We start from the raw sequence: 16,565 nt of genomic DNA, 5'->3' as shown, positions 1-16,565 counted from the left end.
GACCAATGAGTTTAAATTAAGTACGGTTTGTCTGGTTAAGTAAATATCTGGAGAGCCCATTAATTATTTTTAAAAAGGACAAAAAGCTGGTTTGTAGACTATGGAACTCTTTCAGTGTTTGGTTTGCTGGGTTTGAGGTGAGAACATCCAGTAGGCATTTGGATATTCTGACGTGGGTCCTGGGAAGAAGAAGGAGTTTAAGAGACAGATACGGAAATCCCCTGGGACAGGGGTTGGGGGATCAGGGAGGCCTCAAGAGTGCTTAAGGTCTTTAGAAGAGAGCATGAAGAGTGAAATCAGGTGGCAAAAGGAAAAAACAAAAGGACACAAGGGTTCTCCCCAGACACACACCCTACTGGCAGACCCAGGGCAGGCAAAGGCATGCACCTCCATTACACAATGAAGCAAGACCACATTTACTGGCAGGAATGAAATGTGGATGGATAGAAATCAGTCTGCACCCAATCTCAAAGCAAATATGCTAAAGAAGGATTTCTGAATAACTTAATGGCTATGCTGATGGATTATGACTGAGCATGACTTCTTTCTATCTCTCTGAATCCTTGTGGTAAGATCTTCATGAAAGATTAAAACCAAGGAAAGATGGATGTCTTTTTCTTAACTTTAAAAAGCTCAGGTTTGGGTGCCTGGGTGGCTCAGTTGGTTAAGCGACTGCCTTCGGCTCAGGTCATGATCCCGGAGTCCTGGGATCGAGTCCCACATCGGGCTCCCTGCTCTGCGGGAGGCCTGCTTCTCCCTCTGACCCTATCCCTTCTCATGCTGTTTCTCTCTCTCTCTCTCAAATAAATAAATAAATAAAATCTTTAAAAAAAAAAAAAGCTCAGGTTTGTTCTGATTATATATCTGTTCAACATAGAAAATAAATAAAATTAAGAAACAAGTAGTAAAAATTACTCATAATCCCACCTCACAAAATAATGTAGCTACAACTAAAAGTTTTATATATGAATACACACACATACACACAAATAAATATATAATATATTTACATGGTGGAAAAATTAGAAATGGTAGATAATTGTATATAAAAGTTAAAGTCAAATACATAGCCTCCTGAAATTTTTTTAATACCTGTGTTTGCATATCTTTTTTTAACCAAAAACTGAAATCACACTATACACATTATTCTATAATTCTCCTCTGAAAATAAGTTATCATTAATCATCATTATTAGCATCATGAACATTACTATTTATTGAAACATATACTTTTGGGGAGGTACCATTATCCCCATTTACAGATTAAGAAATTGAGGATGACAGACATTAAATGAATTGTGATCTGGAACAATTTTAATAATATAGAATCCAAACCCATGTACTTAATCTCTGTCAATAAATCCTCACTTAGAATATTGTTTTAAAGTTAATTGTTCAATTTATTAAAGTTACAAATATAAAATTCTGGTTCAATTTACAATGCTAATCATTCTTTTATTTTCCTTATAAATGTAGAAAAATTTAATAATTATTAATAAGGAGCTTGTATGAATTTTGTTTCCACTTATAAATTTAATTAAATGCTTTAATTATTTCAAATTAAATTTTGAAATTTAATATAGTCAGCTTCCTTTTTAAGTACTTCAGTATCTGATTTACAGAGAAACCTCTCCAAAGTATCTAAGTAATATTTGTAAATTCAATCAATTAAATATAAATATGATGTGTCTAAAATGACTTTAATTGTTCCCATACTGTTCATTAAATAAGTGAGATTTAAACATTATATGACAAGTTTAAACCAATTATTCAATTATGCATTTTAAGTTAGAATTGCAAACCTAGCATGCTGAATTCTTTTAAACAGTATAAACTCCTAAAGTGCCAGACAGAAATAAATTCATTAAGACACAAGTATTAACACTGCTTTTTCTTCATCTTTATAGTTAATTCTAAATATCCTTGAATCAAAACTTATTTATCCAGTTCCAGTTCATGTAACAGAGCAGCAGCCTTGCCAATAACAATTATAAATCCTGGACAAAATGTAAAAAACAACTCTGTGAAGGCATTGGAGAGCAACCCAAAGTAGGGAGAAATGGAAAGGATATTATCCTTGAAGAAGGGAAGCTCACTGTGTGAGGTCCACATTGAATCAGATTTTCTCCTGAAGGCACTTATAGTTTACTGCAGTGCCTGGGGAAATACAGCTCAAGCAGAGAGTAACAGTTTTACTAGGCTGAAGAGACAGAGCCGGTTTTGGAAGTGATCCAGATGCACTGGAAATGGGTGTATATCAGGGGAGGGGGGACAGGAATCCCAGAAAGAAAAAAGCCACAAAAGAAGGAGATCAAAATTTTTTCACATAAATTTCCCTTAAATCCTGACTGATTCCTAAATAATGTATGCATGGAACAAAGCCTCAAGAAACCCAGCAAAAAGAAGGAAGCTAAGGAACTGAACTGACATTTTAGCAGCTGCCTAGGACTTAGATGTTTTGTTGTGTTTTTTTTTATAAAGATTTTTATTTATTTGAGAGAGAGAATGAGAGAGAGCGAGAGAGCACATGAGAGGGGGGAGGGCCAGAGGGAGAAGCAGACTCCCCACTGAGCAGGGAGCCCGATGCGGGACTTGATCCCTGGACTCCAGGATCATGACCTGAGCCGAAGGCAGTCGCTTAACCAACCGAGCCACCCAGGCGTCCCTAGGACTTAGATGTTTAAGTTTAGCATTTAAGTCCAACCAAAATAGAGGAGTTCAGTAAACAGCTTGGACTTTGCACTGACAAGCCAGGATGGCCACACTTTATGAGTAAAGACCACATCTGAGGACCAAGGACCAAACTGAATATAGCTACTCCAACAAGGGCCAAAACTAATCCCCCAAGAATCAAGGTAATATGTCAGTAATTTAACTGCTGCCATAACAGAATATAATACTCTTTACAAGAAGATCACTCAACCCAGAGTTTCTGCAACATATTATTTACAATGCCCAAAACACAATAAGAAAATTATTACACATGCAAAGAAACAAAAAATGTGACCTGTAATTAAGAGGTCAGGAGAAGCAGACCCACAAGTGACTCATGTTAGAATTAGCTGAAAAGGACCTTAAGACTGGTATAATAAATATGATAGAGAACCTATAGGAAAATATGAGCAAATGGGTGAACAGATAGGGAATTTCAATTAGAAATGGGAAAATTTTTTTTAAAGAATCAGAAATTCTAGATGCATAACCTAAATGTAATCATGAGAAAATACCAAAATATCCTTCAGTAATGAGGGGATAACCAAGACATTCTCAGATGAGGAGAGACTAAAAGAATTTGTTACCAGAGATTGACCCTAAAACACTGGATAAAGTTCTTCAACAAAAAGGAAATGATAAAAGAAGCAAACTTGAAACATAAGAAATGAAGACAGAATAACAAAAAATAAATTAAAATGTGGGTAAGTATAATAGATTTTCCTTCTCTTGAGTTTTTAAAATTATGTTTGATTGTTGAAGCAAAAATTAAAATGCTGTGTGGTATGGTTCTCAATGTCTGTGAGTAAATATTTAAGACAATTATATGGAGGAAGGTAGAGGGATCTAAATGTTTCAACACTTCACTCAAAATGGTAAAATGTTGATACCAGTTGTATTAGCCTGCTTGAGCTGCCATAACAAAAATACCATAAACTATGTTTAAACAACAGAAATTTATTTTCTCACAGTTCTGGAGGCTGGGAGACCAAGATCAGGGTTTCAGTTGATTCAGTCCCTGGTGAAAGCTCTCTTCCTGCCTTGTAGATGGTCACTAGCTTGCTATGTGTTCACATGGCCTCTTCTCTGTGCTTGCATGGAAAAGCAGGGAGATCTCTCTTCTTCCTTTTATACGACCACCAGTCCTATCCCATTAGGACCCCACCCCTATGACCTCATTTAACTTTAATTACCTCCTACAGACCCTATCTCCAAATATAGTCATATTGGAGGTTAGGGCTTCAACATATGAATTTGGGGGGAACACAATTCAGTCCATAGCACTAGTGAACTGTGATAAGTTATACATATATAATATAATACCTAGAACAACCATTGAAAAAAAATCTATACGGGGCGCCTGGGTGGCTCAGCCGTTAAGCGTCTGCCTTCGGCTCAGGTCACGATCCCTGTCTCTGTCTCTGTCAAATAAATAAATAAATAAAATCTTTAAAAAAGAAAAAAGAAAAAAAATCTATGAAAGAGATACCTTCAAAAACACTACAGACACAAAGAAGACATACAAATGTCCAAAGGTATATGAAAAGGTGCCTAACCTCATTGATAATGAGGGAAATGAAAATCAAAACAACAAAGAGATATCCCTTCACACCTGTTACAATGGCTATTATCACCACACACAACACACACACACAAAACCTCCAAAACAAAAGATATCAAATATTGGTGAGGATGTGAAGAAAACGGAACTCTTATACACTGTTGGTGGGAATGTAAAATGGTGCAGCCACTGTGGAAAACAGTATGGCGGTTCCTTAAAAAATGCAAAATCGAACTACCGTAAGATCCAGTAATCCTCTTCTGGGTATTTATCCAAAAGAACTGAAATCAGGATCTTGAAGAGATATTTGCAGAGATACCAATTGGAAGGCATTATTCACAACAGCCAAGATATGGACACAACTTAAATGTCCATTAACAGATGAGCAAATAAAGAAAATGTGGTATATACATATCATGGAATATTATTCAGCCTTAAAAAAGAAAGAGATCCTGCCATACATGACAGAGAGTAGATCTTATGTTAAATGTTCTCACCGCAATAAAACAAACAAAAAGTCATTACCATCAACAACAACAACAAAGCTACAGTAAGAAGGTTGTACAGAGAAGCATGGACTACTAACAGTAAAAGAATCTAGTACTCTGGGGAAAAAAACAACCCACTATAGATAAGAAATTCTAACGTTCAAGGAGAAGCCTGAGGGACAGCACCTTGGCAAGGTTCCAGGATACAAAATCAATGCACGGAAATCAAACATATGTGGATATGCTAGCAACAAACATGTGCAAAACAAAATGTAAAACACAATACCATTTATAATCACTCCAAAACAAATGAAATACCTAGATACGAATCTAACAAAATATGTGCAGGATCTGTATCTGCTTATGCACCTGTATCTGCTATTCTTTATACAAAGAATTTTGTATTCTTACTGAAACTTCTTGGATGTTGTAGGGCTTCAGTCGGTCCCATTATTATTATTTTTTTTAAAGATTTTGTTTATTTATTTAATTGACAGAGAGAGACAGCAAGAGAGGGAACACAAGCAGGGGGAATGGGAGAGGGAGAAGCAGGCTTCCCGTCGAGCAGGGAGCCCGATGTGGGGCTCGATCCCACGACCCTGGGATCATGACCTGAGCCGAAGGCAGTTGCTTAACAAACTGAGCCACCCAGGCGCCCCCGGTCCCATTATTGATGATTTTCACTTTGATTGTTTGATTAAGGTGTTGTCTCTCAGGCTTTTCCACTGTAAAGTTACTCCTTTTGAAATTTTTTTAATTTAAAGAAAATAAAATTTTTTAAATTTCATACAGTAAAATTCACCTCTTTTTGGTGCACAGTTCCATGAGTTTTGACAAATACACAGAATCTTGTAACCACCACCATAGACTAGACACAGAACAATTCTATCGCTTCAGAAAACACTGCTTTATGTCGCCCCTTTTTGGTCAAGCCCTCCCTCCTCCCCAAACACTTGGCAACCACTGATCTGTTCTCCATCCTGTAGTTTCGCCCTTTCCATAATGTCTTATAAATGGAATCATACAGTATGTAGCTAAAGTTACTCTCTTGTCCTTGCAGTTAATATGTATGGGGAAGTCATTTTAAACTATATAATATCCTGCTCCTCATCATACTTTCTATTTATTTATCTACCTATTTATATCAATATGAACTCGTGATTTCCTGACTGATTAAATGGTCATAATCTATTACTATCATTATGTATTTTGATGCTCAAATTGTTCCTGATTTGACTAATGGGAGGCCTTTCAGTTGGCATCTATCTCCTCTGACATATCCCCAGCATTTTTGAGTACTTTCTGGCTTTCCAACACAAGATATCCCAGGCTTACAGGTGCTCATCACTATAGGGATGTGCCTTCTTGCAGGTCCTTTCAGTAGACAGAGCAAGAGAATATGTACATATGTATGGCATGTACATATGTATGTACATGGTACATATATACACATATATATCCACCCATATTTATTTTTTAAAGATTTTATTTATTTGAGAGAGAAAGAGCATGAGTGGGAGGGGAGCAGAGGGAGAAGCAGACTCCCCGCTGAGCAGGGAGCCCGATGCAGGGCTCAATCCCAAGACCCTGAGATCATGACCTGAGCCAAAGTCAAACACTTAACCAACTGAGCCACCCAGGCGCCCCTCCCCATATTTATCTCGATCTGTATCTATCTATCTATCTATCTATCTATCTATCTATCTATCTATCTATCACCTATCTATCTATCTATCTATCTGTCTATCTATCTATCTATTAATAGAAGGCTATAAGCTCACACCAATACCTTGAATTCCAGCCTAACATCACAGGGTTCAATCAAGTTTTATCCTGTTCCATATTTGTAACTCTCTTCTCTGGCGGTGAGAAACATGGCTCCAATCATCCTTAATGTGTTTAGTTATTTAGTATATAACCAATTTTGCATCACTGCCACCAACCCCTCACTCATGCAAAATTCCCATTCGGGTTTCAACTTCTCACATTGGACCAGCCCGCTGCATAAGCACCCCTCCTAACCCAGCTTGGGATCCAACATCCAATGCCAGGCTGGCCTTCTAGATGGATGCCCTCTTTTCCCCTGAACGGCTCTGAAACCCCTCCTCAGGGCCTCCCCAGCACCTCCACGTGAATGCCTTCTCCATCCTGCTCAGGATCTGACACCCCACAACAGCCCTTGCTAGGACCTTCTCTCCCTCTCAACAGGGATAACCTCCTCACCTTGCTTGGGCTTTGAGTCCCCAGCCTGGGCCATCCCCACTTGTGAATGCACTTGCTATGCCAGCCTGCCCCTCCCCTGCCACATGGATATCCTTCTCACCCTGCGCTGGGCATCTCTGCTACGCAATACCCTTCTTACGGTGTTCTGGCTCCTGCCCTGTGCCTTGGGCCACCGTCCCGCATGGATGCCCTCCTCATGCTGGCAGACAGATTAAGACAGATCATCTTGGCTGAGCGGAAGCTGGTCTATGTCCAGTTTGCCTTTCCCCCTAGAGCAATGCCCATCCATGAGTCTCAGTGGGAGGGCCTTTTACCTTGGTGGAACAAATCCCAATTTGTTCCCACATACATGTGAGATTGCCCAAATCTCTGCTTAGCTTTTTAGCACCTTAGTCATGCTTGCGCTCTCTCTCCCCCTCAAATAAATAAATAAAATGTTTTAAAAAAATAAAATAAAATCTAGTTTGCATAGTGGTTCTTAGCAGGAGAATAAATCTCATATCACCGACTCTGTCCCAGCTAGAAGCAGATGTCTACCTTTATAGTTTTTTGTTTTTCCTTTTTGTTAAATGTTGCTTTGAGTTGGGAAGTCAAGAGGTTCCCTGTGTGATTTCAGGGGAGGGGGGATGATTGGGGTGTGTGTAGACCACCATCCTTCTAGAGTAATTGCCTATTTAGGTGCTAGAGGAAATTAGGTGTGTTCTGTTCCTCTCTAGAAAGAACATGAAACCAGCCATCCTATCAGATTAGGGTTCTCTGTGCCCTGAAGGGCTCACATGTGAGTGGAAACTGTTGTTCTCAGTAGATAGCCCATTTCTTCCTTTCATCAAGTCTGTATTATAAAATACAGAAATTTCAAACTAGAGTTACAAAAATTAGAGCATATTTTAAATGTTCATACGTAACGAATATGACCTTTTAAAAATACAAAACATGCCATTGTTTACATTTTGTTATTTATTAGACAACTAGAAGAATTGTAAGGCTATTAATTAACAATGCACTATCAGCGCCGATGCCCAGTAAAGGGCCGCAAGCTTAAAATTGTAACAAAAACAACTTTTCCTCCATTCTTGTCAGTGTACCTTGTAAGTAGAGATAATGATCTCAGCGCGACATAACGTCCACGTTCTAAATGTGAATGCTGTTCCGGGAAACGGGAGTCCCTGCCATGACGGGCTCTGGCTGGGAGAACTGTCCCAGAGAAATGGAGGTTAAGCAGAAAGGCCTAACTGTGGACCTAACTGTGGACTTGCCCCTAGGCACAAACACTGAAAGAAAAAGGATGAAAGTATATATTTAAAAAAAATTACTAGCTTTAAAAGTGTTTTACTAGATTGGGGGCCCCTGGGGGGCCTGTTAAGCATCCAACTCTTGATTTTGGCTCAGGTCATGATCTCGGGGGGTGGAATCGAGTTCCCTGTTGGGCCCCTCTGCTTAGCTCAGAGTCAGCTTGGGGTTCTTGCTCCCTCTCCCCCTCCCCCGACGCATGCACACATGCGTACGTGCGCTCTTTCAAATACATACATCCATCCATAAAATCTTTAAATGCAGTTAAAATACAGAGTGTTTTACTAGATTGTCTTCACACTAGAATGCGTGAACGTAGTTACATTAGCTTCTGTGTCTCATTTTGAGCCAAGACAGTGCAGCCTGGCGGGCAGGGCATGGACTCTGGGTAGGACTGGGATCTAAATCGCAGCTTCACCCACCACTAGTTGTTTAACTTATACAGGGTTGTTTCCCCCCAAGTCACAAGAAACTGATACCCATCTTGCAGGGTTGCAAGAATGAAATGAGACAAAGGTACATGCAAGCGCTTGGCAAAGACTAGTGACTAATTTTAGAGACTATTTTCAAAGATGGTTTAAGATGGTTTAGGACTTCAGCGATTGCTAAGCCTGTGTGAACACAACCTCTCGATTCTGCTCCACATACAGGATACTCTCCGCTTCCACAATGGTTGGCAAAAATTTAACTCAGTAATCCAGTTGGGTGAGAATGGCTGTACATAATACGTATGTGTAAATAGTTTTCATGAGCATGAAATGATAAAGATCTAAAAGACTCTTTAGCATTATCCTGGTTGGATCTCTTCCATTTTGTAGAGGGGGAAACCGAGGCCCAGGAGGTGAAAGGCCTTGCCCTAGGTATCCTCCCTGATGACAGGCAGAGCCAGACTGCCATGTGGGGGCCCAGACACCCGACTCCTCTCTCCTCCCACTGTGTCCACAGTGATCATGGTTACTTTGGAGGCCTCGGGTCCTCACTGGCACTTTGTCTCTTCTGCCTCATTCTAACGGCCAAGGCGAGTCAGCCGGCCAGCCCAGGTTCAAGGCTGGGGAAATGGGGACTCCCTCCTGGTAGGAAGAGCTGCAGTGTCACACATACTTGTCTTAAGTGTAAGACGTAGGCATGTCTTTGGACTTTGTAGGCATCTGTACACTGTGGAGAAGGCTCGGGAAGGCAGTTCTACACCTGAGTGCCCAGTGCAGCCCCACGCACAGGGTGTTGAGGGGAGTGTGAGGCAGCAATCTGCAGGACTCAGTGATCTGGGCCTGTAGGCTCACAAGCAAGGTAAGATACACACGGGGACAATCACGAGACAGCGAATGGCAGTGGACAGCGACTGTGTGGGCACAAGGGGTGAGAGTAGCTTGCTGACAGTCAAGATAGCGAAGCTTCCTTGGAAGACATGAAATTTATACGAGGCAGGGAAAGGTGGCTAGCACTTACCTAGCCAGGTAGAGGAAGGGGAGAAGGTCTTCCCGGAGGGAAATGACATGATAGAAAGTGCACCATCAGGGGCAAGCCTGCGTCACTGAGGGAAGGCAGATGGCATTCAAGGTGGAAAGACAGGGTTAAGCCAGATAATAGAAACCTTCCATCCAGGATGCCTGGGACCCAATGAGAGGGGAGGAGCTGCACCTACAGGTCTGTGAGCTGCAACAACTTCCGGAGCAGAAGAAACAGGGAGAAACCTCTATCAGCCCGCACGCGGGTGCATTAAAGCCTGGGTAGCAGGAGCCTAAAAGGAAAAAAGCTTAGGCTGGTCTGAAGGGAGAATGTGGAACATTTATGTCCCTTGCATTCAGACACTCATGGCAAACTGCATTATAAGCTAACTTAGTGTTTCATGATTTTGAATGTATATGTGTAAAATTGGAGGTTCTTTTTACCCCAACTGTTATTTCCACTCTTTTACCCTAAATGCAAAAATGTCGGTCACGTGGTAGGGAAACCGAATTCTTTTCAGCTTATTTTTTTCTCCCTGAAAAAAATTCTAGTGCAAAAGCAAATCAAACGTAGATACGAGGAAAGTTCATTTTTTGAAAATTTTGTATTTGATACCATTCGTTTGTAGCACTTAAAACCAATTCTATTTAGATTCAGTATTTCAGTATTTATTACTTTAGACCTGCACGGTCCAGCATATAAGCCACTAGTAAGTATATTAAATGTGGCTAGTCCAAAGTGAAATGTACTAGAAGTGTAAATTATATACCAGATTTCAAAACAGTACAATAAAAGAATGTAAAATGCCTTTTTAATAATTTTTATATTAATGATTTATTGAAATGATGATTTAATATATTGTGTTAAATAAAATATATTGTTAAAATTGATTTTACCTATTTCTTTTCACTTTTTTAACATGACTATTAAAAAATGTAAAATTATATATGGGTTCACATTTGTGGCTCACATTATATTTCTACTGGGCAGTGCTATTTTAAAAGCTTCATTTGTCTAGAAATATTGTGTTGTGGAGTGGCCCATACTGTAGTTAATGACATTAACAGGTGGAAGGGGTTTGCATGCCCTGTGAAATGAAAAATTGTTCCATACATTTCTATTTTCTTCCAGGCTGAATCTGTGATTTAGTGATAAATCACACAACTATCTTGAAGCACATGCTATATTATATGCTTTCAAGGACAGCCATTTCTGTGATTATGATTTCTTTTCCCATAGGGGAGGGGATACGAAAGAGGTTTGCAATAAAAATTTCCATTTGTTAACAAGTTTTAATAATAAATATTTTAGGTTATCACTAAAGCATGATAAATAATGTGCCTGCATAATTTTAGCACCAATTTACAAAATCTACACGCAGCCAGCAGTAGACCCTTACTGAACAGGTGTGATGTTTTGTTCTCGTTGCTGTTGTTTAATTAGGTCTCTTAAGTGTCTTTTAATCCACAGCAGTCCCTTGCTGCAGTTGCTTGTTTCCCTTTTTCTGTGGCCTTGACTTTTTAAAGATTTGAAATCAAGTGCCTTGTAGAATATTCTACATGGTGTCCTTTAACTTGTCCCACACTCCCCTGAATTCCTGGAAAATGAAGATCGGGTCTAGAGAAGCCTGATTACGTTCAGGCCACACATTTTAGTAAGAATAATAGTTGATGTTGTGTACTTACTATTGCATCATATTAGGAAGGACATGCGTCAAGTTTTTCTACAATTCGTGATGTTAAACTGATCACGTGTTTAAAGTAGCAATTGCCAGGGACACCTGGCTGGCTCAGTCGGTGGAGCGAGCGACTCTTGATCTCGCAGTTGTGAGTTTGAGCCCTGTGTTGAGTGCAGAGACTATTCAAATTAATTAACTAATTAATTTTTAAAAAGTAGTCATTGCCAGATTTCTTTTTTTTTTTAAGATTTTATTTATTTATCTGACAGAGAGACAGCGGGACAGGGAACACAAGCAGGGGGAGTGGGAGAGGGAGAAGCAGGCTTCCCGCTGAGCAGGGAGCCCTGACGCCAGCTCTATCTGGCTTGATCCAGCTCAATCCCAGGACCCTGGGATCATGACCTGAGCTGAAGGCAGACGCTTAAAGACTGAGCCACCCAGGCGCCCCCATTGCCAGATTTCTCCATTGCAAAGGTATATGTTTCCATTTGCAATTAAAAGTAATCTGGGAGATGATACCAGTTTTGTAATAACTGTTCACTTAATGGTTGTAGCATCTATTACCAAATCCTTGCTTGAACAAATTTCATTAGGAGTTGCAAAATGGTGATTTCTAAATTCTCCAGTTCCTTTTACATCTATTAGCTGGCACTCTTCTATAAAGGATCATTGTTTTCTCTCTTTCTCTCCTTTTTATTACCATGAATTCATGGATTATTATTTATACAATAATTTACAATCAAGTATAGCATCATTTTTTTGATGCTCAATGTGTCCCAAATTTGGCCAATGTCCTTTAGACATACCCCATCATTGTTTGAGCACTTCCTTGCTTTCTGGTACAATGAAATGTCCCAGGCTCACCTTGTACTTTCTTTACCCCAAATTGGGTTTCTTTTAGTGAAGAAGTCTACTTAGAAGCCAAGATCTGGACATTAGGTATGCTCAGTGCACAAGGGTCTCTCAATGAACAGTTTTTTAAATTGGGATAAAATTCACATACTATAAAATTCACCCTTTAAAAGTAATAATTCAAAATGCAAATAGAAACCACAATGAGGGGGCGCCTGGGTGGCTCAGTCAGTTAAGTTTCTGCCTTTGGCTCAGGTCATGATCTCAGGGCCCTGGGATCGAGCCCCGCATCAGGCTCTCAGCTCAGCGGCTAGTCTGCTTCTCCCTCTGCCTCTGTGATCGCTTTCACTCTCTCTCAAATAAATAAGTAAAATCTTTAAAAAGAAAGGAAGGAAGGAAGCACAATGAGTGCTCACTTCAGCACCATTTATACTGAAATTGGAACAATACAGAGAAGATTAGTATGGCCTCTGCACAAGGATGACATGCAAATTTGTGAAGTGTAAAAAAAAAAAATCCACAAGGAGATACCATTTCACAAACATTAAGATGGCTATCATAAGAAAAGTAATTTAAACAGAGAATAACAAATGTAGGTGAGGATGTGGAAAAACCAGAACCTTGTGCACTGCTGGTGGGAAGGTAAAATGGTATAAACAGTATGGAAAACAGCATGGCAGTTCCTCAAAAATTCAAAATAAAATTTCCATATGACCCAGCAATTCCATTCTAGGTATATGCCCCAAAGCACTGAAAGCAGGGTCTCAAAAAAAAGGTATTTGAACACCCATGTTCATAGCAGCATAATTCACAATAGCCAAAAAGTGGAAGAAACCTGTTTGTCAACAGATGAATGGATAAACAACATGTGATAAAGATATAGAACTTATATCTGTATATTTATATATGTATATATATATCTATATACTATTATCTTGCCTGAAAAAGGAAGGAAATTTTGCACATGCTCCAGCGTGGATGGAACTTGAGGACATTATGCTCAGTGAAATAAACCAATCACAAAGTCCATTAACATGAGGAGCCTAGAGAAGTCAAATTCAGAACTGGGAGAGGAGGGAATAGAGAGTGATTATTTAATGGAACATGGAGTTTCAGTTTTGCAAAATGAAAAGAGTTCTGGAAACGGATGGTAGCGATGGTTGCTCAACAATGTGAATGTACTTAACGCCACTGGGCCACACACTTGAATATTCTTAAAATGATAAATTTTAGGTTATGTATATTTTACCACAAGTTTTTAAAATTCAATGATTTTTATTGTGTTCACAGAGTCATAGAGCCATCACCACTTCTAATTCTGGAACATTCTTTTTTTTTTTTTTTTAAAGATTTTATTATTTATTTATCTGAGAGAGAGAGAATGAGAGAGAGCACATGAGAGGGATTAGGGTCAGAGGGAGAAGCAGACTCCCCGCCGAGCAGGGAGCCCGATGCGGGACTCGGTCCAGGGACTCCAGGATCATGACCTGAGCCGAAGGCAGTCGCTTAACCAACTGAGCCACCCAGGCGCCCATTCTGGAACATTCTTATCATTCCCGCAAGAAACCTGGTATTAGCAAGTACTAGCGATTACTGCCAGCAATCACTTCCTAGTGCCCGTTTCTCCTCAGCCCCAAATCTACTTTCAATCTCTATACGTTTGCCTATTCTGGACATTTTATATGAATGAAATTATAAAGTATGCGGCCTTTGTGTCTGTCACTTAGCATAATATTTTCAAAGTTCATTCATGTTGTAATATGTACGAGTATTTCATTTCTTTTCATGGCCAAATAATATTCCGTTGTATGGATATATCACATTTGTTTATTCATTGGTTAGTTGGTGGGTATTTGGATTGTTTCCATTTTGGGCTTTAAGAATAATGCTGCCGTGAACTTTAGTGTACAAGTTTTTGTGTGAGCATATTTTTCTTTGGATATATACTTGGAGGGGAATTGCTGGGTTATATGGTCTCTCTGTGCTTAACTTTTTTTTAAGGCTTTAACTTTCATTTTTAAGTAATTGCTACACCCAAAGTGGGACTCAAACCTACAACCCTGAGATCAAGAGCCATGTGCTCTACCGACTGAACCAGCCAGGTACCCCTTTATTTAATAAAAGAAAATTAAATTTTTTTAAGTAGCATGCTTCACTTTTCGAGGAACTACCAGACTGTTTTCCCCAGCGCCTGCAGCATTTTACCTTCGTACCAGTGTATGAGGGTTTCCAGTAGTTTTTTTGAATAGTTTTATTAAAGTCATTTTCTAATCTTTCTAAAAAGGATCTATAAATTGGCTTAAATCATACAGCTCCGTGCTTTGTTTTGCTTTGCAAATTTGTAATAAAATATGCCGGGAATGCCTCCCATGTGAGAAAAAATGAGCTATTTTAATCATAAAATATATACTACAGCCTCTGTTATCTCTAATCCAGAATATTTTTCTATTCGACCCTAACACCTGTGGCCTCCGGACTATTTGGCCGACCCCGACAGGTAAGTACGAGGATGAGTCCCCGACTTGGCCAGTCCTGCTGGAGAGGGCTTGCTGAGTGAGCCCTCAGCCTCCTGTCCACCCCTTTTCCGCAATGCAGAGCGGCGGCGAACTACATTTCCCAGAATGCCCCCGCTGGGAGGTTGGAGTTGGCACGAGAGGAATTCGGGGGGAAATTTGGACGGTAGACGCGGAAGGGACGCTGTTCGTCTCCAGAGGTGGTGACAGCCGGATGCCGAGCGGATGTGAGAGTCGCCCAGGCTGCCCGGCGAGCTGTCCCGAGCCCCCCCGCTTCGGGCCGAGACCGTCAGCGACCGCTCGTGCCTTCGCAGCCGCCGCCCCAGCTCGGCTCCCTCCCTGCTCGTCCAACAACCGTGGAAGCCCCTCCCGCGGCATTAGACCCTAGACCCAGAAGACGTAGAGTGGCTTGTGTTTTCCGGAACAAACCCTGAATCATACATGTGTATATGGGGCAGAGGTACCATTTAACGTTTAATATATTTAAAATACAATGGGGCGGGTGCGGGGAATGTGATGTGTCTAGAGACAGTGTTTTTGCCCCTATGGGAAATTTCTGTTTCGGAGGCAAACTGGAGTCAGCCTTGCTAGTCTTAATTTATCATGAGCATTAAACAACAACAAAAAAGCATTTAAAAGTGTCGTTAAAAACTCATTGTAAGCTCCATTTAATGGTAGAATAATAATCCATCAAACAGATATCTTATGATTTAACGAACTAGTCCCAAAAGGTTGGCATTTAGGCTATTGTTTAAAATTGTTTTGGCAATTATGAATAATCTTGAGAAGAGCGATTCTTATGATTACTTTCTTTAGACAGATTCCAAAAAGTGGTTATTTCTGGTTCAAAGAATATAAACATATTAAAGATTATGAATACACACTGCTAGATTGGTTTCCAGAAATGTAGCAATTTACACTCCTACAAGTAGTTACCAAGAATTTGTCTTGCCTGTCAGGACAGACTATGACTGCCATCAAATACTAGAATATAACAGTAATGTTTGCTAATTTGCTAGGTAAAATTTCAGGTTTAATTTTTATTCACTTGTTGATTAGCCAAGATTGTGTTCTCTCTCTCTCTCTTCCTTCCCTTCCTAACTTCCGTCCCTCCCCTCCCCCTTTCTCCCTTTCCCCTTCCTTCTCTTCCTCTTCCCTCCCTTCTCTCCTCTCTTCTTTTCCTTTCCCTCTTTTTTCTTTCTTCCCTTCCTTTATTCTCTTTCCCTCCCTCCTTCTTTCCCTCTATTCTTCCTTCCTTTCTAGAATTCACATGCTTTGCCTATAAATCTGTCAAATACCATGTGTTTATAAATTCCCCCAACTTCCTGTTGCATTTAATTTTGTTTGCATATAATTTTATTATATATCTTAATAGTTTTTATGTAGCAAAAATCTATTCCTTTAGAATTTCTAACATTGCTTTCAATATTAGTTTATTTGCCATTTGGAAATAAGATAAATACTACCCTCTATTTTCTGTTATTTATGGCTTGATTTAAAATTATGGCTTGATTTTATACATTACCTCTTTCACTTTACCTGAACTCTTTGGGGCGTGGGGGTGGGGCATATATGAAAAGAAGAAGATGTAACTTAATTTTTCCCTGAAGCAACTAGTTGCTTGAGCACCCTTTGGACAAATCCTACCTTTACGTAATTATATTTTCAGATTCTAAATGTGGCTGTTTTAAATAATTAAGACATGCATGTTGAAGAAAGTTCAAACACCTCAGAAATACATAATGTGGAAAATGAAAGAATCCCACCCCTTAAAGGTAACCACGGCTGATGATTTAGTGAATT

The 16,565-nt window shown here is 39.7% G+C and overlaps 1 non-coding gene across 1 annotated transcript; it reads left to right on the top strand.

Annotated features, from left to right (window-relative positions):
* The first annotated feature begins 12,657 nt into the window (after positions 1-12,657).
* LOC115937876 (U6 spliceosomal RNA) lies at positions 12,658-12,764 on the top strand. The gene has a single exon (XR_004073098.1). It is a non-coding gene; the product is annotated as a U6 spliceosomal RNA (small nuclear RNA).
* Positions 12,765-16,565: the final 3,801 nt, after the last annotated feature.

Source organism: Leptonychotes weddellii, chromosome 9, assembly GCF_054177405.1.
Source record: "Leptonychotes weddellii isolate Sample4059 chromosome 9, ASM5417740v2, whole genome shotgun sequence".
Classification (NCBI taxonomy): Eukaryota; Metazoa; Chordata; class Mammalia; order Carnivora; family Phocidae; genus Leptonychotes; species Leptonychotes weddellii.
The sequence above is the reverse complement of the archived record's forward strand: the minus strand, read 5'-3'. Positions and strand labels throughout refer to the sequence as shown.